The 25956-nt window shown below is 40.3% G+C and overlaps 1 protein-coding gene across 4 annotated transcripts in view; it reads left to right on the plus strand.

Annotated features, from left to right (window-relative positions):
* LTBP1 (latent transforming growth factor beta binding protein 1) overlaps positions 1 to 25956 on the plus strand; it is a 448496-nt gene that overhangs the window by 238166 nt on the left and 184374 nt on the right. The gene's annotated exons all lie outside the window — the stretch shown is intronic.

Here is a 25956-nt window from a genome sequence, read left to right on the forward strand (position 1 = left end):
GCTTTGTAGAGTAGAATTTCAGAACTGTTTGGATAGTAGAGGAAAATGGATGATTGATGAGGAAACCAAGCTCACAGAGCAGAAAGGGAGAGTAATTAAACAGAGGAAAGAGAACAGTACAAGAAATGGGCAAGGAAGAGCTGTCAGAAGAGATCAGAGAAGTAAAATAGCTTAGGATTCTTGGCAGGCTCTTGCGCAAATATTAAGCCTCTTAAATCTGAGGCATAGTGCAGTATAAATGACTTGCTGGCAAGGTCAGCGTGTCAGGAAGCCCCTTTGACCAAGTGGTCAACTCAGCATCATTAATAGTGGGGCAGTCTGACCTATGTGCCTCCTGCTGTGAGACAGTATAGAGTTTGCAGAATTACCTATGAAGCATTCTTGCCAAATATATCTAACCTGAATCTAATCAAACCCTTAGACTTAACCCCAAGTTTATAGGGAATACGAAGGGTAAAGAAACAAGTTAAAAACATCACACTCAGACAGAAAAAAACAATCAGACATTTACAATATAGGGCATTATTGCCTGGTTTCTTTAAAAAAAAAAAAAAAAAAAAAAAGAGTGTAAAAGAAAGTGAGATGATGTTTGTAGAAAGAGACTACAGAGACACAAAAAATAAGTATAATATATTCACCTTAATTAAATCTTGATTAAAAAAAAAAGCCAGATCTAAGAGATTTTGGGAATAGTTGGGGAAATTTGGACGTGAGCTCTGTGTTAGTCCGTTTTGTGTTGCTGTAACAGAATGCCACAGACTGGGTAATCTATAAAGAAAAGACATTTATTTCTCACTGTTTTAGAGGCTGTGAAGTTCAATATCAAGGTGCCAGCATGTGACCAGGGCCTCCTTACTAAGTCATCCCATAGCAGAAGGACAAGAGAACACGAGAGAGCAAAACGGGGCTGAACTTGCTTTCGTAACAAGCCCACTCTGGTGATAACTAACCCACTCCCAAGATAATACCATTAATGCATTCATGAGGGAAGACCCTCTTATTAGGTCCCGTACTCCTAACCCTGTCGCTTTCAGGGGATTAAGTTTCTAACACATGAACTGTGGGGGACACATTCAAACCCTGGGAAATGTCATTAGATGATATTTTGGCATTATTAGTTTTCTTATGTGTGATAATGGTATTGCAATTATGTAGGAAAATGTCTTTATTCTTTTTTGTTTGTTTTTTTTGAGACAGAGTCTCGCTCTGTGGCCCAAACTGGAATGCAGTGGTGTGATCTCAGCTCACTGCAACCTCCGCTTCCCTGGTTCAAGGGATTCTCCTGCCTCAGCCTCCTGAGTAGCTGAAGTTGCAGGCATGCACCACCACACCCAGCTAATTTTTGTATTTTTAGTAGAGACGGGGTTTCACTATGTTGCCCAGGCTGGTCTTGAACTCCTGACTTCAGGTGATCCACCCGCCTCGGCCTCCCAAAGTGCTAGAATTACAGGCGTGAGCCACTGCACCCAGCAGGAAAATGTCCTTATTCTTAATAGATGAATGCTGAAAGTTTTAGGGGTGAAATTCCATGATGTTCATAATTTACAGGCACATTTTGTTTTATTGCACCTCACTTAGCTCTTTGTGTCTTTTACAAATTGAATGAAGCTTATGGCAACCCTGCTTATTGGCAAGCAAGTTTTTCTGACAGCAGGTTCTCACTTTGTGTCTCTGTCACATGTTGGTAATTTTTGCAATATTTCAAGACCTTTTCATTGTTATATCTGTTACGCAGATGTGTGATAAGTGATTTTTGTTACTATTGTAATTGTTTCGGGGCATCACAAAGCACACCCATATAAGATGGCAAACTTAATTGATAAATGTGTATTCTCTGACTGCTCTACCAACTGGCCATTCCCCCATCTCTTGCCCTCTCTTCAGTCATCCCTATTGGCTGAAACACAACAATATTGAAATTAGGCTAATTAATAATACTACAATGGCCTTTAAGTGTTCAAGTGGAAGAGTCACACATCTCTCTATTTATTTATTTATTTATTTGTTTGTTTATTTATTGAGACAGAATCTTGCTCTGTCGCCCAGGCTGGAGTGCAGTGACACGATCTCAGCTCACTGCAAGCTCTGCCTCCTGGGTTCATGCCATTCTCCTGCCTCAGCCTCCTGAGTAGCTAGGAAAACAGGTGCCCACCACCACGCCTGGATAATTTTTGTATTTTTAGTAGGGATGGAGTTTCACCATGTTAGCCAGGATGGTCTTGATCTCCTGACCTCGTGATACACCCTCCTCGGCCTCCCAAAGTGCTAGGACTACAGGCCTGAGCCACCGAGCCCGGCCACATCTCTGGTTTTAAATCAGAGGCTAAAAATGATTAACCTTAGTGAGGAGGGCATGTTGAAAGCCAAAATAAGCCAAAAGCTAGGCCTTTGCCTCAGTTAGCCAAGTTGTGAATTCAAAGGAAAAGTTCTTGAAGGAAATTAAAAGTGCTACTCCAGAGAGTACATGAATGATAAGAAAGTAAAACAGCCTTGTTGCTAATACGGAGAATGTTTGAGAGAGGTCTAGAACCACCAACATTCCCTTCAGCCGAAGCTTAATCCAGAGCTAGGTCCTAACTCTCTTCAATTCTCTGAAGACTTGGAGAGGTGAGGAAGTTGCAGAAGAAGAATCTGAAGCTAGTAATGGTTAGTTCATGAGGTTTAAAGAAAGAAGCTATCTGCATACCACAGAAGTACAAGGTGAAGCAGCAAGTGCTGATGCAGAAGCTGCAGCAAGTTGTCCAGAAAGTCATTGATAAAGGTGGCTGTACTAGGCAGCCTTATACTGGAAGAAGATGCCATCTAGGACTTGCATAGCTAGAGAGAAAGTCATTGCTTGGCTTCAGAGGACAGACTGGCTCTCTCGTTAGGGGCTAATGCAGCTGGTGACTTTAAGTTGCAGCCAATGCTCATAGGCTGTTCTGAAAATTCTAGGGCCCTTGAGAACTATACTAAATCTACTCTGCCTGTGCTGTATAAAGGGAACAGCAAAGCCTGGATGACAGCACATGTGTTTGCAACATAGTTTACTAAAGATTTTAAGACCACTGTTGAGACCTGCTGCTCGGAAAAAAGATTCCTTTCAAAATATTACTGCTCATTGACAGTGTACCTGGTCACTCAAGAGCTCTGATGGAGATGTACAAAAAGATGAATGTTGTTTTCATGCCTGCAATCACAACACCCATTCTGTAGCCCATAGATCAAGGAGTCATTTTGACTTTTAAGTCTTATTATTTAAGAAATATATTTTTTAACGCTATCACTGCCATAGATCATGATTCCTCTGGTGGATCAGGGCAAAATAAATAAAGAGGTTTCTGGAAAGGGTTTGCCATTCTAGATGCCATTAGGAACATTCATGATACATATGAGGAGGTCAAAATATCAGCAATGAAGATATTTAATTAAATTAGATACTGGAAAAAGTCAAAGCCAACCCTTATGAATGACTTTGAGGGATACAGGATTTCAGTGGAGGAAGTCACTACAGATGTGGTGGAAATAGCAAGAGAACTCAAGTTAGAAGTGGATCCCGAAGATATGACCAAACTGCTGCAATCTCATGTTCAAACTTGAATGGATGAGGAGCTACTGCTTATGAATGAGCAAAGAAAGTGGTTTTGTGAGATGAAATCGACTCCTGATGTAGATGCTGTGAACATTGTGAAATGACAACAATGGATTTAGAATACGCTATAAATTTAATTGATAAAGCATTAGTGGGGTTTAAGAGGACTGACTCATTTTGAAAGTTCTAGCATGGGTCAAACGCTATCAAACAGTATCACTTGCTACAGAGAAATATTTAGTAAAAGGAAGAGTCAGGCAAAGCTGCAGACTTCATTGTTGTCTATTTTAAGAAATTGCCACAGCCACCGCAACTCTCAGGAACCCCCATCCTGATTAGTTGACAGTCATCAACATCAAGGCAAGACCCTCCACCGGCAAGAAGGTTATGACTCGCAGAAGGCTCAGATGATTATTAGCATTTTTAAAGCAATAAAGTGTTTTAAAATTAAGGTATGTACTTTAAGGCATAGCGCAACTGCAAACTTAATAGATGACAGTAGAGTGAAAACATGACTTTTATTTGCACTGGGAAACCCAACAAATTCATGTGACTGACTTCATTGTGGTAGTCACTTCATTGCAGTGGTCAGGAACTGAACCCGCAACATATCTGAGGTATTGCCCGTGGTTTCAGATGTATTTTACACACAAGTAGCACAAACTTGATTCTTGAGCAGTTCATTTGCAAATAGGTGTTCATTGTGTTATCCTTTGAATATCTCAGTGTATTTGAAAATTTTTTAGAAAGAAGGGGGAAAATGTTAAAATTTCTTAGACTTAGAATAGTATACTTTAAAGCTGAATTTAAAAGCTTTCACTGTAATACATTTAGAGCCTTTTTAGAAACAAACTTAAAGTTTTTAACTGTTTAACAGAGGTGTTGGGTAGGTGTGAGGTGACCTGAGGCCAAGGAAGAGAAACTGACCTTGTGAAATGACCAAGGGCCAATCTAAGAAGTCAAGTTGAAAATAAAGGAGATGACTGTAGGGGATTTTGTGAAGAATTAAGCATCAGGATTGCGTTTACAGGCTGTTGTAAAGACAAATATCATGAAGAAAGGGACTATTCTGAATTTTCTTGCTTCACAAATCAGCTAAATAAATGCTCACTAGAATTGATTACCTGACCCTTAGGGCAGGGAGGATTATGAGAAGATGAGCACTAACATCTTTGTTACAAGCAGCCTCATCCTTGATTAATATTAGGAAGGGTGTACTCTTAATTGTCAGTCAGGAAGTCCAGGCTGTTTTAGAGATGGAATGATAGAGAATTAATGGAGAAAATTCAGTGATCAGTGAATAGATTTGCTGATGATAGTTAAATTCATGACCACAAGAGGACATTTCTTTGGATTGCATTATAATGGGAAAAGAGCAGGAATAATGGAGTTAAAAGTTTCTGTAGTGTTTTCCCACCTTGACGGAGAATGCCAACCTATAGGGAAAAAACCATTTCTATTGTTTTGTTTTTGTAAAAAGTTACGTTTAGTATTTCAGAGTTCTAAAAATATGTTTAACAATCAGATAAATCATTGATTTTTATGTGAATCAGGCTGTCTATACAGGCAGTCTCTATAGGCATCACTAAATCTCCTATATTCAAAGAACAGAAATTAGTCTAATAGAACTATATAGGGTGACAGACAGGAATGGTTTTCTTGAATATAAATCAAGTATGAAGTAGTTGGCAGGTCCTAATTTTGGCAGAGTTAGGTTTCTGTGCTACCTGGAGTAAATTGTGGTAGTCTACATATATTTGAAAACATTTGCAAGCGTTTGCTCACTGACTGTTAGAATTACAACTCCAGTGGTTACAATTACCAGCCACTTCAGGGTAATCTCATGTTTTCACAGGCTTAAAACCCGAACATTTCCATGGTAGTTATCATCTCTGAGGAGAGGCCAAGTTTCAGAAAATACCCCTCCAATCTATCTTTGCATCATAGGAACATTAAATATATTTATCTTTTTACATAAAAATCAATTGTATAAGGGTGTCCTTTGTTTTTAAATTGGTTCTCTTAACAGTGACCTAAATTCAAAGCTTATTTTGCATCTGACTTTTTGATTGCCTCAAACATGTTTTATTGATTGCCCAATTGCTGGAAATAAACGTTTAGTGACCTAGTTATGCCAGATGGTATGAAAAGGCCTTGTATGGGAAGCATTTAGAATAGCAATGTAGAGTTCGGGGTCCAGCTTCCATGCTGAACCTGCCCATTGTCTGGCTGCACAAGCCTGTGCTCTTTGTTGAACCCAGGAACCTGCCACGTAATCAGACAGAGGCATTATAAGGGGAGACAGAAAATTCAGGTGCTTCAAGATTTCCTATTTCAAAATGCTGAAAGAGCAGAAAATTTCACATATAAATACCTGAGTTAATTAATTTATACAGAATATGTTTTAAGTACAGCACTCTAACACAGATAAAGATGATCAGATAACACATGAACCCACTTTTATAGTTTGCAACTATAAAACTCTTAGAAAAGATTTTAAAAGCCGTAAGAAACAAACTTTAAGATTAAGGTCTTTAATACATATTCTACAGAAGAAAATAAACTTTATGTGGATTAGGAAGAAAGGAAAGGACTAGTAGTTGATGTGGAATCCTGATACCACTGGAAAAACTCTTTTTTTATTTCCTTTAATTATTGGTCATATAAATAATAAGCCCTAGGGCAAAATTGGGTTAAAGTGACACAAGAACTGTTTGGGATTCTATTAGAGATGCCAGAAGTTGTTCCAGCAGTTCTGTTTGGACAGGAAAAATGGAAACAGAATGGGCCATTGGAGAAAAAGATTATTTAATTGAAGATACGTCTCTTTTGGCAGATGCGTTCAGTAACATCCTAAGCTCTAAAGCTTAGCACCGGAACACACACATACACACACACACACACCCCATTCTAAAGGGCCAAATGGATATCCTTAGCTTTTGTTTTAAAAAACTTTAAAAAATAAGCTTAATGGAGAAATTAACAGGAAAATATGAGCTCATCGAGGTGGAAAGTATCCTAATTGCATGGCTGAAATTGCTTGTTTTTTTTTTTTTTTAAGAGTTTCAATTCTTTTGTCACAGGACTTTGAATAAAGAAAAGTATTTCTTGGTTTCCACTGGACAAAAGCCAGTAAGAAGCTGGGGAAATAGATGTGATGCCTGCCAGCTCCACATGGGAGAAAAAAGATGGGTAGATGGTTGGGTAGATGCAGATGAGATAGGCACTTTGGAAATCTTTTCTCAGAGGTGAGAAATGGTGTTCATTTAGGGGAGCTGAGACATTGAGTTCTGCTCAGAAACCCGCTCTTGAATTTCCACAGTATCTCTTCTGTCCTGACAACCCGAATATTACTGGGATGAAGCCTAAATCTATGATTAAAAACAAAAAACAAAAAAACAAAAAAAACCTAGTTTGATCATGACAGAGTAATGCCAGAATTATTGTAACACTTTTCACACTGGTTATTCTCTAAACTGAGTCCATAAACTATGTAAATATATTAGAAGTCTAAAGAAAAAAATGGTTGTAAAGCATCTTACTTATGCAATCTCCCTTGTGTGGAAGGGGAACTGAGCCAGGCTGGGTCAGTAGAGGGCAGAGGTGAATTGTGGCTCTTTCTTCCTCCCCATTGCCTGAGGCCACACGCTCTTATGGATAGGGCCCTCCCAGGTGATCTTGGACCAGTGCAGTGGCCTGCCTTCTTTTGAAGGAGCTGCTGGGCAGTGGCTGGGGAAGGTGAGGCTGAGGCTACTAGACATCTGTCTTTTTGCTGAGCAGAGAGCTCAGTTGGAGTGTGTGCTGATTGCATTTACTGAAGTTTGGCTTTTTTGAGGTGGAATAAGTCATTAACACCAGGCACTTCCTATGCCATCTGGGCTTTTCTTCAGTGTCCCACTCAAGTACTCCTTTGGCATGATCTAAGAAATATTTAATTGAGTGTTAGTGAATCTGGTTGTCTCTTGTGCCTCTAAAATGGCTGCTCTCTGTAGCCATCCGTGCCAAACCTTACCTGCGTCAACAGCTGAAGGTATCACCGAAGGTGTCCTACACATCTCAGTGATAGGTGCTGGAACTCTTAAGTGTTTGCTGGTCTTGTTCCAGGAACCTCTGCCAGATTGACTTTCATGCAGGGGCCCTCTAGCCTGGAGTCAAGAAAGATCAGTAAAGACAGGGGTAAGATCCAGAGAGGAAAAACACCGCATGTGAGAGAGAACATGTCTGCGTGTCACTGGGCTCCTGCCAGTGGAGAGGAGAACTGCTCGTTTTACTTGGATTGAGAATGTAGGGCTGGGACATTAGGATAATCAAAATATAGATTCTTAGAACTTCAGAGAATGGGTTGTGACCCAGACATTACCCTTCGTGCGGCCCAGTATCCAGTCTTTACCCAGGCAGATGTCTTCTGGGAACCAAAGAGGCTGTCAGCTTTAAGTGTCCACCTGCCCTGACCTGTTTAAGAGAAGCAAGCCTGTGTTTCTTCATTGGTTCTCCCTAAGCCCCTCCTCTCAGACTTTTTCTTTTCATTTTATTGGCAATGAAAATGCCTGACCTGTTGAAGAGAAGCAAATCTGTGTTTCTTCATTGGTTCTCCCTAAGCTCCTCCTCTCAAAGACTTTTATATTTTTTCATTTTATGGGCAATAAAAATGCCTTTATCATGACATGGAATATCAAATTACCATATTTTATACCTCTAGAGCTCACTAAAATAATATACCTATTAATAATTACACTCCTGTTTCTACATAGGATTAAGCACTGAAAATAATAATTATGGAGCGGCTCAGAGTAGAAGCATGCTGAGCTACTTCTGATACTGGCAAAGTGGTAAGATTTTATGGTCACTGTGTTTGAAGATGACAGTTCTGAGCATGTTGGAAATAGTTTTAAGAGATGATGGCTTGAGTTGATGGTTGATTTTGGCTCTATACATTATAAGAGATGGTTTCAGGATTTATGGCTGGTATTTCTAGGCTCTGATGGTCTGATGTGGCTCTGTGCTATCCCTCAGAATTGAGATTTGCTAAAATGAAGAGGAATCAACTGGTTTACTAAAAAATCAGTCCGCTAAAATCTGCCCCATAAAATTGTAGCAGAAAAGCAACAATTATTTATTTATTTATTTATTTTTTGCCGTATATTGAAGAGGACAAAGCTCTTTCCTGAACCTTCTCTAAGACAATGATAGTACTGTTTTTTCCTTTCTCATCTTTCCATTTTTTTCTCCTCTTCTGTCTCCTTTTTTAAATAAAATAATTCATATATAGAATTGAATGTTCTATTTCAACAAGGTCACTTTATGAGACTGTGCATTTACTCTAGTGACACTGCCATTGTGCAAAGAGCTTGGACACGTCTGAACAAGACTTGCGACCATTGAATATTTACAGTATGTCTCTAGCCTTGAAGAAAATTCTAAAATTCAAAATATTTTGAATATTTCTAAATATTTTAAACAAAGAGAGCAATGCCTCCAAGATGACCACTTTGCAGAAGACTGGTGTAGAATGTGCAAGCTCTAACGGAGTTGTTAAAGAATATGGTCTTAATATTCTGTGACTTTGAGGTAAGCCTCTTTTTTTTTTCTTTTCCTTTTTCTTTTTTTAAGAGATAAGGTCTCACTCTGGTGCCCAAGCTGGAGTGCAGTGGCAGGATCATAGCATGCTGCAACTTCAAACTCTCGGGCTCAAGTGATCCTCCTGCCTCAGTGTCCCAAGTAACTAAGAGTACAGGTGTGTGCCACCACACCTGGCCATGGGGCAAGCCTATTTGTAAGACAATACATTTTTATAAAACGAATAGCTGATTTGACCTTCCAAACAATCAGGTGAGACAGGAAAAGCAGATAATTATATCTCCCATTTATTTATGTGAAATTTGAGGCTCATAGATTGGGACTAGCTTGTGTTGGTATTTCCAAGATGATAGCTCTCTTTCCATTTTAGCAAACTCATCATATCTTGGACCCTCAGTTTCTTCATTTTTCAAGTAACTGGGTTGGCTAAGGAGACTATCAAGGTGTCTTTGAGCCCTCCAACGCTCTGTGATGATTTCTACATCTTTGTTCTTTTCTGTAATCTTAGACACCACTGGTGCTGACATATGCACAGGCCATATGGACAGATCAATGTCAAATAGAGTGAATGAATAACTATACTGGTCTCTCAAATCCTACTGACTTGAAAGACTCCTCTTTAGTATCAGTTTCTCTGAAAAGCTTTTTAGTGCTTCTTCAACCCACACTTCTCTCTGTTCCTTATATCTTTATTGCATTTAGAATCTAATCAGTTTTGAATTTAAATATTTTAAAGTTGTTGCTTTTGTACCTTGTTTCTCTTTCTCACCAGCGTGCACTTTTTATAAGGCCAGGATCACTTATGAATTGATCTCAGAACTAGGCACAGATGAATTGTGGGTAAATAGGTTAGTCTAGGTTGTGCTTCAGTAACACATTAGCATAACAAAGTTTACGTTTTGTGTGCATTAGACATCTTATAGGTGAGCAGAGGACTCTGCTCTATCAGGGACTTGGGTTGATAGTGGTTCCATCATGTTACTGCCATGTTATCCAGAATATATGGCTTCCTTAATTCCTACAGCAGGGAACAAGAGGTTCTGCGAAGGACCACACTCATTATCTTTCCCATTGCCCCCTGTTCAGAATGAGTCCCATGGCCATACCTGTTAGTGCTATGGATGGAATTATACCTCCCATCCCCAAATTCATATGTTGAAGCCCCAAACCCCAATGTGACTGTATTTGGAGACAGAGCCTAAAAGGAGATAACTAAGGTTAAGTGAGATCATAAGGGCAGGGCCCTGATGTGATAGGACCGGTGAGCTTGACCTCTCTGTTGCTTTCCCCACACACTTGCACAAAGAAGAGTCCATGTGAGCACACAGCCAGATGGCAGCCACCCACGAGCTAGGAGGAGGGGCCTCACCAAAAATTCACCATGTTGGTACCATAATCTTGGGTTTCCAGCCTCCAGAACTGTGAGGAAATAAAAAAAAAAATCTATTATTTAAACCACCCAGTCTATGGTATTTTGTTATGGCAATCCAACAGATAGTTTTGGAGCTGGGAAATGTGGGGAAACAAGTGGCTCTTTGGGGAACAATGGATGTTTCTGCCAGAAGAGTCAGGGCAGTGGGCAAGACAGACATGGTTCCCTGCACCCAGGGATCTAAATGAACCTGTTAGTGTTATTTGTGGCTTTCAGTTTTTCTACATGACTTGCAACCAAACCACAGGTAATTATTAGTTTTGAGTTCTGTGTACTTGGAAGAGACACAGAAAAAATGGAAAGCTTAACCAAATGAGGCATGCATTATAATTTCACATAGGGCTATGAGGCCTAAAATGTTTTTGGTTCCTTTCATTATCTCTATATAGACATGAAACTTAATAGAGAATATTTATCTCAATATGGTTGTAGAAATAAGCGTTGGAGGTCAGGCATGGTGGCTCACGCCTGTAATCCCAGCACTTTGGGAGGCCAAGGCAGTCAGGAGATCGAGACCATCCTGGCTAACATGGTGAAACCCCGTCTCTACTAAAAATACAAAAAATTAGCCGGGTGTGGTGGTGAGCACCTGTAGTCCCAGGTACTCAGGAGGCTGAGGCAGGAGAATGGCATGAACTTGGGAGGTGGAGCTTGCAGCGAGCCGAGATCGTGCCCCTGCACTCCAGCCTGGGCGACAGAGTGAGACTCTGTCTCAAAAAAAAAAAAAAAAAAGAAAGAAGATTGGAGAAGATAGGCATTTATGGTCATGATTTTTGGGGGTATTCAGGTTGCTATGTCGTAATAATCATGCCTGTATGCACGTCTTTATTTTCTCTCTCAACACGAGTCTTTCTTTTTAGACACATTCCTGGTAATCAAACTTAAAATAAATCTGATCTACTCCCCATCTAGTACTAGGGTTTATGATGGGATTTGTGTTGTTTCGCCCCAAGGAAAGGCTAACAGGAATTACGGTGTCAGAATAGAATCATGACAATACTGTACTTAAATTTTCTTTTGCAACTTAAGAGCAAAACACACATATCACAGCCTGGAAGAAGACTTGACTGTTGAAATGTTCAAATCATTGTAGAGGTGGATAAAATAGGCAGCTCAGACTTTATCTTTTCTTTCGAAAAGATGTCAAGTAGAATCATAAGTTTCATGCTTAAGAGATTTTTCTTTTTTTCCTTCGTATGTTACTTTAAAAACCATTTTTGCCTTAGTGTAACTTTAAAAATACCGTTTCATAAACTGAAGTAGTTGTCTGGAATTCCTTGAAGCCCATGGTTTGGCTTCAGCAGGTTTTAAACAAATACACTGTCAGAAATCGATGTGGATACATTTCCAGCAGTTAATGCTCTAGTCACAGTAGACACTTTGTAAAATCAATAGCCTGAAATATCAGAGGATTATAGTTGTATCAGATCCCCCAAATGCCTAACGTTGTTTTAATTACTCTAATAAAAGAAAGCTGAGTGGACTTAAAAAAGAAAGAAAGAAAAAATCCTTGCCTATAAAGAATGTTCTGCTCAAGCCAAAGCAAATTTTTTTTACAAGTTCTCTTAGAAAATCTGGAAGTATTTATGCATTTTCCTCTTCTCATGAGACAATGCCTGTTACCCAGCCAGTTCTGCATCGTACACTGCTCTTTGTGACAACGACCCTTAGAACAAGTTGATCAAATATGTTGCTCTACTTGCATTAGCGATAGGGGTTAGAGATTTAGAACTTTTTACTTTTCGATGCATAGAAATAAGCGTATTTAATGATCTAGTGCTGGGATACTAAAGAGTGTTCATGAGGCTTTCTAGTTTAATTTGGAGCCATAGTCGATTCAGGGGCTAGAAGAACACCATTTTGCTCAGAACATTGTCAGGAGTCACTTTTCGAGAGTGGAGATGTGTTTATATCATAGTGAAAAGACAGTTTAACAGGAGTGAAGAAGAGGAAAGACGAAGTTTGGATTATTCCAACCTGTTACATACGGTCAGTACTTTTCCTGTAGGGGACTTCATTCTGATTCTTATGAAAAGAAGTTCAAGATTTCCAAAAAAAAAAAAAAATAGGATTAACATTCCTCACCCAGATTCATAGTATTGATGGTGTAGCTTTTGTTTACTAGAATACCCCAAGGCTTTGTGCCAGAATGTTAGAGTAATGTGCTTCTGAATGTGGATGGAGGTGAGGATGGCACCTGCACGGGTGGAATAATTTATGGGACATACCTGTGCAGTGTGGGTTGATGGATTATAATGTCACTTTATAATGGTCACAGCCCAGTACACCCAAGATCTGCATTTCCATGACCATCTGGAATCATTTCTGAGATCTGGCCTATTGATAATTATTGATAATTATAGCTACCCAATATAATCTAGAATCGAGCCATTTAAGAGCCATAACTGTTTTCAGGAAGGTTAGAGCTGCCCTTTGTGTGTACAGGTTAGTAGGAAAGGGCTGGCGTGAGGTAGGGGTAAGGAAAAGGCAGCCCGTTATTATGGTTATCCTTGATTAGGTGACCCAGGTCAGGGTGTGAGGATACAACCAGGCAGGCTGTGGCAGCATGGAATCTAATGTATCAACCTGGCAGGCAGGGGGCACCTGAGGAACACTGACTTTCATAGGATTGCCCTGCCACAGGCAACCTTGCCACCATAGCTCCTTGGCTGCCTTCAGCCCTGCTCTGGAGCTTTCATAAAATCATAGAACTTGGGTACTTAGATGAGTATTAGCAAATAGTCTGTCCTTACAATTTTATGGGTGATGCCGCTCACATCCAGAGAGGTAAATCAGTTTGCAGTTGAGTTTGTGGGAGGTGGGGAGTAAAACTGAAGCTTTTTAGTGTCTAGTCTTGCTCTGTCTCCCAGGCTGGAGTGCAGTGGCGCGATCCTGGCTCACTGCAAGCTCTGCCTCCCAGGTTCAAGCAATTCTCCTGCCTCAGCCTCCCAAGTAGCTGGGATTACAGGCGCCCGCCACCAAGCTTGGCTATTTTTTATGTGTTTTTAGTAGAGACTGGGTTTAACCACATTGGCCAGGCTGGTTTCGAACTCTTGACCTCAAGTGACCCACCTGCCTTGGCCTCCCAAAGTGCTGGGATTACAGGTGTGAGCCACCGTGCCTGGCCAGTCTTTCTACTATTACACGCTGACTCTTAGCCCATTTCTTCTAGGGATGGAGGATTCACAAGAAACCATTGCTATCTCAACCTGAAAGGACAGCTATATTCTCTAGGACCTGACTTAGAGAGTCACATGCTGTGTGGTATTTTGTGATTGGGCCATGGATCCTTGAGGGGAAGGAGCACAGTGAGCTCCACTGCTGTTGCTTCATGGTCTTGGTTCTCTGGCACCAAAACATGGCACCATGACAAGTAGGATCATGATGTCCCCAAAGCAAAATCATCTGCCGCTTGAACGTCAATATTTACAAGTTGAATTATTGGGATTCAGTGATACCATGTTGTACTTCTTGAGCAGAATTAAAATGAAATCCACTTAATGACATGCTCTCCAGAGCATTAATTCACTGAGTATTTCTTTACTAGCCAGAGCGCTTTTGAGAAAACCTAAATATTTTTAGTAAGATCTTAAGAATATCTTTTTCTTTTATTTCTATATCTAACTTCCATGTTTATTTTGTACATCTCTTGTCTGTAGGCTGAATCTGGGACATTGTATATTGAATAACTACTAGATGAATTGCTCTTTTGTTAAATAAGCCCAGGTTTTCAAAGGAGGAGCCTGGGGGAAGAGATCTAATACTGATCGAGAGCCCAGTGGGGTTTGGCCATATGGCTGTCTCATATAGAGTCCGTCTCACATGTGTTGTCTCAGTCCACTCAAGAGCTCCATGAAAAACGGATGTCTCAAGTTCCATTTTATAGAGGATGAAATAGGCAGAGAGACGTTGAGAGTTTTGCCTCTAGTCATGGAGGTGGTAATTGGTAAAGTGAGGATGTGAATGTTTTTCTATTTTCAAAAACTGCCCTCTTGCCATTTACCCAGTTATGGGTCATCCTTACACTGCTTTTCACTGAGTTCAAGGGGAATGTGGCTGTGCAGAGAAGTCCGCTTCCTGTTCATAATGTGCTAATGCTGCAAGGCAAGTAGATATCTGGGAGTTTGCTTTGTGTTCAGAAATCTTTTTACTGTGGCTGGACAGCATTTGTTGAGGTAAGAGATTATTCATACTGAACGTAACTCCTTTCTGCTGTTTGTTTGAGAAGAAGTACAGTCAGTGGGCCTCTAATAATCTAATTTCAAATTTTTGTCCTCTCATTATTACTGATCATGTTTATCTGCAATATAATTTCTTCCTTTTCCTCCCTGTGAATGATATACTTTATCTTGGTAATTCTTTTTTACATTTCAGGGGAAGTACTAGATCTAGAACACTTTACCTTTATGAAAACACTTCTGTCTTTCTCCTTTTCCTCCTCTTCGTCCTCATCAGTCTTTCTGTACTTACCATTGTTTCAAAGATGCTAATTATTTAATTGGAAGCAATACAGACTTTTTTGCTTTGAGGAAAGGAACTATGATGCTTCTTTTCCCCTGTTTCCTGGTTGATTTTTATATCGAACTATACATTTAATCTCAAATTTGGAAAACCCTCCATGGTATAGCTCCACATCTTCTCTGACTCTGCACACCCACTCTTTGTTCCTTCGTATTGACATGCCTTCCCCTGTCTTTACCCTCCTCTGTTGCCACTGGCTCTTCTCCCAGCTGGTGGTTGGTCTTATGCTTAGCTAGAGCCGTTCCATCTCTTTGGAATCTCTCTCCCCAGTAGAGCCATTGAGTCACTTCCTTGTTTCAGTTCTTGCCTAAACACAGTACTACTTACTCTTGCAAGAGTTACAACGAATCAGACTTCTGTTTTATTTCATGTTTTCCCTCGGTGCAATCTCTACGAGTATTTTTTGAAACCTGTATCACTTCAACATTTTGAGTTTTATTTGCCCCTTTGGCCCTGAAAGATTTCTTTACTCGAACTTAAAATATATATATTTTTTCTCCAATTTATTTTTCTTTATTTTATTCAAAGGTAAGTGTATTCACAAAATCATGTTTTAAATATAGAATAATATATAGTGAAAATTAAAACCCTTCTCCTAACAGCTACCCATCAAGTAACCACTGTGAAATATATTATTCAAAACATTTTTATATATGTATCATCTTTTCTTCAAATTTTTATTTTATTTTATTTTTTAATTTTTTATTTTTTTATTATACTTTAAGTTCTAGGGTACATGTGCACAACGTGCAGCTTTGTTACATATGTATACTTGTGCCATGTTGGTGTGCTGCACCCATCAACTCGTCATTTACATCAGGTATAACTCCCAGTGCCATCCCTCCCCGCTCCTCACTCCCCATAATAGGCCCCAGTGTGTGATGTTCCCCTTCCAGAGTCCAAGTGATCTCATTGTTCAATTCCCACCTATGAGTGAGAACATGTGGTGTTTGGTTTTCTGTTCTTGCGATAGTTTGCTGAGAATGATGGTTTCCAGCTGCATCCATGTCCCTACAAAGGACATGAACTCATCCTTTTTTATGACTGTGTAGTATTCCATGGTGTATATGTGCCACATTTTCTTAATCCAGTCTGTCACTGATGGACATTTGGGTTGATTCCAAGTCTTTGCTGTTGTGAATAGTGCCGCAATAAACATACATGTGCATGTGTCTTTATAGCAGCATGATTTATAATCCTTTGGGTATATACCCAGTAATGGGATGGCTGGGACATATGGTATTTCTAGTTCTAGATCCTTGAGGAATCGCCATACTGTTTTCCACAGTGGTTGAACCAGTTTACAATCCCACCAACAGTGTAAAAATGTTCCTATTTCTCCACATCCTCTCCAGCACTTGTTGTTTCTTTACTTTTTAATGATTGCCGTTCTAACTGGTGTGAGATGGTATCTCGTGGTTTTGATTTGCATTTCTCTGATGGCCAGTGATGGTGAGCACTTTTTCATGTGCCTGTTGGCTGTATGCATGTCTTCTTTTGAGAAATGTCTATTCATATCCTTTGCCCACTTTTTGATGGGGTTGTTTTTTTCTCGTAAATTTGTTTGAGTTCTTTGTAGGTTCTGGATATTAGCCCTTTGTCAGATGAGTAGATTGCAAAAATTTTCTCCCATTCTGTAGGTTGCCTGTTCACTCTGATGGTAGTTTCTTTTGCTGTGCAGAAGCTCTTTAATTTAATTAGATCCCATTTGTCAATTTTGGCTTTTGTTGCTGTTGCTTTTGGTGTTTTAGACATGAAGTCCTTGCCCATGCCTATATCCTGAATGGTATTACCTAGGTTTTCTTCTAGGGTTTTTATGGTTTTAGGTCTAACATTTAAGTCTCTAATCCATCTTGAATTAATTTTCATATAAGGAGTAAGGAAAGGACCCAGTTTCAGCTTTCTACCTGTGGCTAGCCAATTTTCCCAGCACCATTTTTTAAATAGGGAATCCTTTCCCCGTTTCTTGTTTTTGTCAGATCTGTCAAAGATCAGATGGCTATAGATGTGTGGTATTATTTCTGAGGGCTCTGTTCTGTTCCATTGGTCTATATCTCTGTTTTGGTACCAGTACCATGCTGTTTTGGTTTCTGTAGCCTTGTAGTGCAGTTTGAAGTCAGGTAGCGTGATGCCTCCAGCTTTGTTCTTTTGACTTAGGATTGTCTTGGCAATGTGGGCTCTTTTTTGGTTCCGTATGAACTTTAAAGCAGTTTTTTCCAATTCTGTGAAGAAACTCATTGGTAGCTTAATGGGGATGGCATTGAATCTATAGCTGGGGTAGTATGGCGATTTTCACGATATTGATTCTTCCTATCCATGAGCATGGAATGTTCTTCCATTTGTTTGTGTCCTCTTTTATTTCACTGAGCAGTGGTTTGTAGTTCTCCTTGAAGAGGTCCTTTACATCCCTTGTAAGTTGGATTCCTAGGTATTTTATTCTCTTTGAAGCAATTGTGAATGGAAGTTCATTCATGATTTGGCTCTCTGTTTGTGTGTTACTGGTGTATAAGAATGCTTGTGACTTTTGCACATTGATTTTGTATCCTGAGACTTTGCTGAAGTTCCTTATCAGCTTAAGGAGATTTTGGGCTGAGATGATGGGGTTTTCTAAATATACAATCATGTCATCTGCAAACAGGGACAATTTGACTTCTTCTTTTCCTAACTGAATACCCCTTATTTCTTTCTCTTGCTTGATTGCCCTAGCCAGAACTTCCAACACTATGTTGAATAGGAGTGGTGAGAGAGGGCATCCCTGTCTTGTGCCAGTTTTCAAAGGGAATGCTTCCAGTTTTTGCCCATTCAGTAAACATGGAAAGGAACAACCGGTACCAGCCATTGCAAAAACATGCCAAAATGTAAAGACCATCGATGCTAGGAAGAAACCGCATCAACTAACAAGCAAAATACCAGCTAATATCACAATGACAGGATGAAGTTCACACATAAAAATATTAACCTTAAATGTAAATGGACTAAATGCTCCAATTAAAAGACACAGACTGGCAAATTGGATAAAGAGTCAAGATCCATCAGTTTGCTGTATTCAGGAGACCCATCTCCCATGCAGAGACACACATAGGCTCAAAATAAAGGGATGGAGGAAGATCTACCAAGCAAATGGAGAACAAAAAAAAGCAAGGGTTGCAATCCTAGTCTCTGATAAATCAGACTTTAAACCATCAAAGATCAAAAGAGACAAAGAAGGCCATTACATAATGGTAAAGGGATCAATTCAACAGGAAGAGCTAACTATCCTAAATATATATGTGCCCAATACAGGAGCACCCAGATTCATAAAGCAAGTCCTTAGAGACTTACAAAGAGACTTAGACTCCCATACAATAGTAATGGGAGACTTCAACACCCCACTGTCAACATTAGACAGATCAACAAGACAGAAAGTTAACAAGGATATCCAGGAATTGAACTCAACTCTGCACCAAGCGGACCTAATAGCCATCTACAGAACTCCCCACCCCAAATCAACAGAATATACATTCTTCTCAGCACCACATCACACTTATTCAAAAATTGATCACATAGTTGGAAGTAAAGCACTCCTGAGCAAATGTAAAGGAACAGAAATTATAACAAACTGTCTCTCAGACCACAATGCAATCAAACTAGAACTCAGGACTAGGAAACTCAATCAAAACCACTCAACTACATGGAAACTGAACAACCTACTCCTAAATGACTACTGGGTACATAACGAAATGAAGGCAGAAATAAAGATGTTCTTTGAAACCAATGAGAACAAAGATACAACATACCAGAATCTCTGGGACACATTTAAAGCAGTGTGTAGAGGGAAATTTATAGCACTAAATGCCCACAAGAGAAAGCAGGAAAGATCTAAAATTGACACCCTAACATCACAATTAAAAGAACTAGAGAAGCAAGAGCAAACATATTCAAAAGCTAGCAGAAGGCAAGAAATAACTAAGATCAGAGCAGAACTGAAGGAGATAGAGACACAAAAAACCCTCCAAAAAATCAATGAATCCAGGAGTTGGTTTTTTGAAAATATCAACCAAATTGATAGACTGCTAGCAAGACTAATAAAGAAGAAAAGAGAGAAGAATCAGATAGACGCAATAAAAAATGATAAAGGAGATATCACCACCGATCCCACAGAAATACAAACTACCATCAGAGAATACTACAAACACCTCTACGCGAATAAACTAGAAAACTTAAAAGAAATGGATAATTTCCTGGACACTTACACTCTCCCAAGACTAAACCAGGAAGAAGTTGAATCCCTGAATAGACCAATAGCAGGCTCTGAAATTGAGGCAATAATTAATAGCCTACCAACCAAAAGAAGCCCAGGACCAGACTGATTCACAGCCGAATTCTACCAGAGGTACAAGAAGGAGCTGGTACCATTCCTTCTGAAACTATTCCAATCAATAGAAAAAGAGGGAATCCTCCCTAACTCATTTTATGAGGCCAGCATCATCCTGATACCACAGCCTGGCAGAGGCACAACAAAAAAAGAGAAATTTAGACCAATATCCCTAATGAACATCGATGCAAAAATCCTCAATAAAATACTGGCAAACCAAATCCAGCAGCACATCAAAAAGCTTATCCGCCATGATCAAGTGGGCTTCATCCCTGGGATGCAAGGCTGGTTCAACATACACAAATCAATAAACATAATCCATCATATAAACAGAACCAAAGACAAAAACCACATGATTATCTCAATAGATGCAGAAAAGGCCTTTGACAAAATTCAACAGCCCTTCATGCTAACAACTCTCAATAAATTCGGTATTGATGGAATGTATCTCAAAATCATAAGAGCTATTTATGACAAACCCACAGCCAATATCAAACTTAAAATGTTTTATACTTCATTGTATAATAGTCCTTCATAGCATAATAAAATGAGTTATATACATGTAATGAAGACAATTCGTAAGAGTATTTCAGTTTATCATTTTTTAGTGTTTTAAATAGTAAGATTAAGTAATAGGTTCCTGACATGTGGCTATCTTTATGGAGTGGCCCTTTTAATAGATAAATATCTGAACACTTTTAATAAATGTGTCCCGACAGTTTATCAAATGGCCAGTACTTTAATGCTGGTTGTAGGTTTTACCCACACCAGACACAAGTTGAGGGAGGATTGGAGCCTGGATGCAGCCCATGCTCTGCTCATCAAACTCTATGTCCTGGTGCGGGTCACATCCTAGAGCTGCTCTTTTCTAATCCCCACACAGGGGTTGATGGGGTCCCAGTATCTGTGATTGGATAAGTATCATTTAATCTCACAATCCCTGGGGTTAGGATTACTGACTCAGAGGCTGGATGATCTGCTGAACTTCTCACTGCTAGTAAGAAGTATCCGGGATTTCAATCCAAGTCTGATGATTCCAGTCCAGCACTCTTCTTACAACTACTGCTGGATTCTCCTTCCCCAGGACTCTGCACAGTGCAGCAAACACTCTTTGAATGAGGGTGCATTGCAGGTACTACAGGTACCAGCAATTGTAATACCTGAAAATTAAATCTTCTAAAACCTTGTGAAACCATACTCCACCATCTATCACAATCTCTTCAAATCATTATTCAGCTCTGAAGCAACTCCAGTGGTGACTTTTTAATTGACAAAAATTGCAAGCCTTGGTTACCAAATGATAAGTTTTGAACTATCTTTCCTCTCACATTGATAGGGAGATGTAAAAGTGACTGTGATCACAGCCCAACTTTGAATATTAGGGAAGTGCTACAGTATTACCTCAAAAATGAGATTAAAGTCTGAAGGTATGTGTTCCCAATCAGGCCAAGATTTAGATTGCATACATTACCCTACAATCTGTAATTTTTGACAACTAGCTTCAAAATTAAAAGTTTTTTTTCACTGTTGCTTATAATAATTTTTTGTTGTAAATGCAGTAACATGGATATTTGTGGAATAATTGTAATGATTCTTGAATAGCCTTACCATCTGAATCACAGGGTTCATACAGATGTGCACGTAAGAAGGGTTGAAAAGTTATTTTCATGCACTCAATGTTCCAGGAATCATGACCAGTGTACTGGTGAATCAGGGCTGGGAGTAGCTTTGTTTGTTTTTCTTTCTTTTGCCTTATTTGTATAAGTCCTGAAGTTAGAGGCCCAGGCAGCATGAGCAACTCTAGAGATGTGGAAATGAGGGAGGAGGAAATAAGACAAAAGGAGGTGGTTAGGAGGCCATCTGCTCAGACGCAGTCCTATTATAGATGTGAGAGCAACAGAAACACTTGAGTTCTGCTGTGGTGTGTAGTAACTTGTATTTCCTAGATGGGATAATATAACCCATCAGTATGTAGTGACCACAGAACCTTAGACCTTGCAAAAGTTGTAAAGGTCATCTGCTTCAAATCCTGGGCATCCCTGAGAGATGGTTTTCCATGGTCAGTTCCTAGTGAAGTCAGCATCTTCCATTGTTAAGGAGCATTAACTGTTGAAAGGATCGTCTACTTAATGAGGTTGAATCCACTCTTTCTATGATTTGTAGCCTTTAGTCCTGCCAATACAAGTTAAGCATCCCAAATCGAACAGTCTGAAATCCAAAAGGCTCCAGAATCCAAAATGTTTTGAGCACCAACATAACACTCCAAGGAAATGCTCGTTGGAACAATTTAGATTTTGCACTTTTGGATTTGGGATGCTCAACTTGTAAGTATTTGCAAATATTCTAAAACCTGAAAATAACTGAAATCTAAAATACTTCTAGTCCCAAGCATTTTGGATCAGAGATCCTCAACCTGGACCTTTATCATACAATAGGCTTCCTCTTGCTCAGGGTATCTGAACACTGCTGTCATGTCTGCAAGTAGTCTCACCATTCCTCCTTTCCTCGGTTGATCCTCACAGGACTTGGTTGCCAGAACTTTGATTTCTCTGCTTGCAGTGCTTCAGCTAGGTCATGCATGGGCAGAATCCTGGGACAGCTGTGTAGGGTTGTAGTGTCTGTTGATCTGCAGCCCAAGGTTGTGTGAGCTTTTTGAGGCACTGTAGCCTGTTTGACCCGATAGGATTTTTGTTTTGGACTTGACTTAGCTAAATATCAGGTTGTAAATTTAGCGCATTTCTCCAGGATTGCTTATTTGTAAGACACATCTTGAAATGATGAAGTTTTCCATGTGAAGGTAGTGAATAATTCACAAAGGAGGAATTCCATGTGTGTTTTTAACTTGTAAAACATCACCTCAATCTGTGCGTAAAAATATAGTTAGCGTGAGCCTATATCCACGTGATTACTCTCACCAAAGAACAGAACCTAGCAGTCATAGATAAGGATTTTCTGAATGCTGATCTCATCCTATTCCATGTGATTCTCTTCAGTGTGGCCTTTTGGTGTGGGAGAGAGAAGATCTTTCCCCTGCCTTCTTTTCTTCTAGGCATGTCTTACATCCAGGTGAGACCCTGTGGTGTTCAGTGATCTCTTGGGTGAGAACTCTGAGTATGGCCACAAAGATCTCTCAGATGAAGTTTCTGGCTGCACATCGATGCCTCTTCATAGTTAAATAACTGAAAGGCATATGGAGAACTTTCAGTCTTGTTTTAACTGTGACTTCATCTCTTGTAGCTTATTCTTATACTGTGCAGACCCAGTTTCAAGACACACACAGTGTTGTGGTACCACTTATACTACCATTTATTTAATCAATTTGGATGGCTTATGCTGCTCTTGGCCGTGGACCTGCAAAAACAAAGCCATGGGATAAAGCAGACTGAATCATGTAATGAAAACCTTGTACCTTTCTGGAGGCCCGGTTGAGAAAAAATGATTTATTTTTGCCCTACCCAATAAAACATTCTAGGAATCCAAGTTGAAAATTGGATTTTAACTGCCTCTAACATTTTGAGCATATAAAATCAGCAAGTGTTGAGTGTTTTGCTTGATTAGGAGACGAACCTAAAGAGTCCAGTACAAGAATGATCTGTATATGATGTGAACTGGTGTCTTACATCAATTTTTTTTTTTTTTTTTTTTTTTTTTGAGATGGAGTCTCGCTCTGTGGCCCAGGCTAGAGTGCAGTGACCGCATCTCAGCTGACTGCAAGCTCCGCCTCCTGGGTTTACGCCATTCTCCTGCCTCAGCCTCCCGAGTAGCTGGGATTACAGGCGCCTGCCACCTCGCCCGGCTAGTTTTTTGTATTTTTTAGTAGAGACGGGGTTTCACCGGGTTAGCCAGGATGGTCTCGATCTCCTGACCTCGTGATCCGCCTGTCTCGGCCTCCCAAAGTGCTGGGATTACAGGCTTGAGCCACCGCGCCCGGCCCTTACATCAATTTTATAAAACTGGAAATAAACCCTAAGCACGCTTTGGCAGCCAGGTTGCAACAGTGGGGACCTCTGTGTTTTTACAGAATCATTTTGTTCCCAGTGTTAGGCCTCGTCATTGTTGCCCTTTCCTCCCTTCAGTCCTTCATATTTCAGGGTTACATGTTTTGTGATTAAGCTCAAGGAGTATGGAAACTACCTGATTCCAGCCCTAAGTATGTGCCCGTCTTCTCTCAGGTTCCCGTTTGTTCTCACGTTGGATGTGTCTCTCCCTCTTCCTCTCCCCACTCTGCGTGTACATGCGGATGCATGTTTGTTTCGCTGTCTCTGGGACTACCTACCCACCTACCACTTTATCATATTTCCTTTGGTCCAGTCTTACCCCATGTCTGAGACTATTCATCTGTGGCCCCACCGCTGTTCCAGCCTCGGGGACTTTCCCTCACTGCACGTGGTTAAACACTTCGCTGAGAGCCCTGTCTTCAAACAGACTTCTCCAAGTCAGTGCGTTGGTATCTGGCACACAACGTCCCTCGCTGTTTATCCAGTTGTGTTGTTTTATGAGAGAATTTCCTTATCTCAAGGAATGCGTGTCACGTGTCTACAGGAGTTACTGCCCCGGTTTCAAGAGATGTGATGGTCTTGGGCTTTACTGACTTACACTAGGGCTTTTTTCAGTGCCTTCCCCAGAATTACGTGTTTTTTCAAGTTCATCTAAAAGAAAAAAGCAATTGTTTTGGTATGCCTACTTTTGCTTAACTCAAAATGTCTTCAACACCAGCTTTATTAGGGAAATTCATTTTGTCTCAGGGTCATTTCTTATGGAGTCTGGTACTTTCGAGAGGGCAATTGGATTAACCTGTTTGATTGACAGGACCATTTACAATCTACTCCACTCACATGCCTTCTACTCCCTGGGGAATCCGACAAACATTAGGGGCTTCAAATGGGACATCTGGAGTAGGGAGCTTTTATCTATAATAATAATAATAATAATAATAATGGTAATGATACCTGACACATGTAAGTGGTCAGCTATAATGTTCAGCATTGCACATGCCTTTTTTTCTTTCATGTTTCATGACCTTGTGAGAAAGATACTACAATGCAATCTATGTTATGGGTAGGAAAATGTCTAAGATAATGCGTGTAAGAAGTCCTACAGTCAGAATTCATACTGAGGCCTCTCTAACTCCTGAGTCACATTTTTAATCACTATCATATACTGCTGTTGGAGAGCACACAGCATCCTGTTGAAATCATTAAAAATAATGAAACCTTAGAACATCAAAGCTATGATGTAACTAAAACTTAGCTGGGCCTTCTGTGGTTTGGTCTTGTTTTACAATTTGGATATGTAGTCACTTAGAGCCTTAATCAGAATGCTGCATGCTTGGACCTGGCGGGAAAGAAACGCTGTCCCTGGAGGCCTGCCAGGTGACTGGTGACTACTACCTGCTGTCCTTCTGAGGGCCACCACCTGCCTGGACCTTCTGTCACCACACACTGCTCACTAGCCTGGGGTATGGATGCTAAACTTCCATTGGTTTTCTTGTTGTTTTTTTTTTTTTTGAGACGGAGTCTCTCTGTCGCCAGGCTGGCATGCAGTGGTGCGATCTTGGCTCACTGCAATCTCTGCCTCCTGGGTTCAAGTGATTCCCCTGCCTCAGCCTTTTGAGAGCTGGGACTAGAGGCATGCACCACCATGCCCGGCTAATTTTTTGTATTTTAGTAGAGATGGGGTTTTACCATGTTGGCCAGGATGATCTCGATCTCCTGACCTCATGATGTGCCCGCCTTGGGCTCCCAAAGTGCTGGGATTACAGGCGTGAGCCACCATGCCTGACCCCTCCTTTGGTTTTCATACAGCCATTGCTTGCCTGGATGGCCTACAACTAGCTTGTTCCTTAATTCCCTAGGTTGTTTGTTCCTTTCTTCATGCGTGTTTCCTGAGCATTTGCAACATGTACTGTGTACTGGAATATAAACATAAGATACATATGCATTGAACAGAAATGCATCGCAGAGGCAGTAGACTATATAGACAGTGCTGTGGGATAAAAAGGAGGGAGGAACTCATTGGAATTAAGGAGATAGGGGAGGTTTCATAGTGATGGTTCTCAGAGCTATTAATACATGTCAAGGGTTGAATAAAGTCTATTGTGGGAAAGAAAAAAGGAGAGGGTGTTCCAGGGGAGACGTGCTCCTTTTGGAAGGACGTGGTTTGTTCAGAAAATAAAGAGCCCTTTGGTATGTCTGCAGGATAGAGGTGGATGGGGACAAGAGATTGCCTCAGGTGGGAATAGGAAGGACCTTATAGATCATTCTGGAGTGTGCAGTTTTCAGACAATGGAGAGTCAGTGAAAGGTTTTCATCAGTAATGTGATCAGATTTGAATCAGATTGGAAAGACAACTCTGGAAACTGTTGGGAGGATTTTTGTAGAGACTGAGGCAGAGGAAGGCAGAATAACCCCTTGGATGCTCTGCGTTTACACGGGAGACAAAAATGTGGGGTGTGTTAGCCTGTACAGCAGGGGTGGAGAGTCAGGTGGTCCTCCCCTCAGG

The sequence above is a fragment of the Theropithecus gelada genome, chromosome 13 (genome assembly GCF_003255815.1).
Source record: "Theropithecus gelada isolate Dixy chromosome 13, Tgel_1.0, whole genome shotgun sequence".
In the NCBI taxonomy this organism is placed as follows: Eukaryota; Metazoa; Chordata; class Mammalia; order Primates; family Cercopithecidae; genus Theropithecus; species Theropithecus gelada.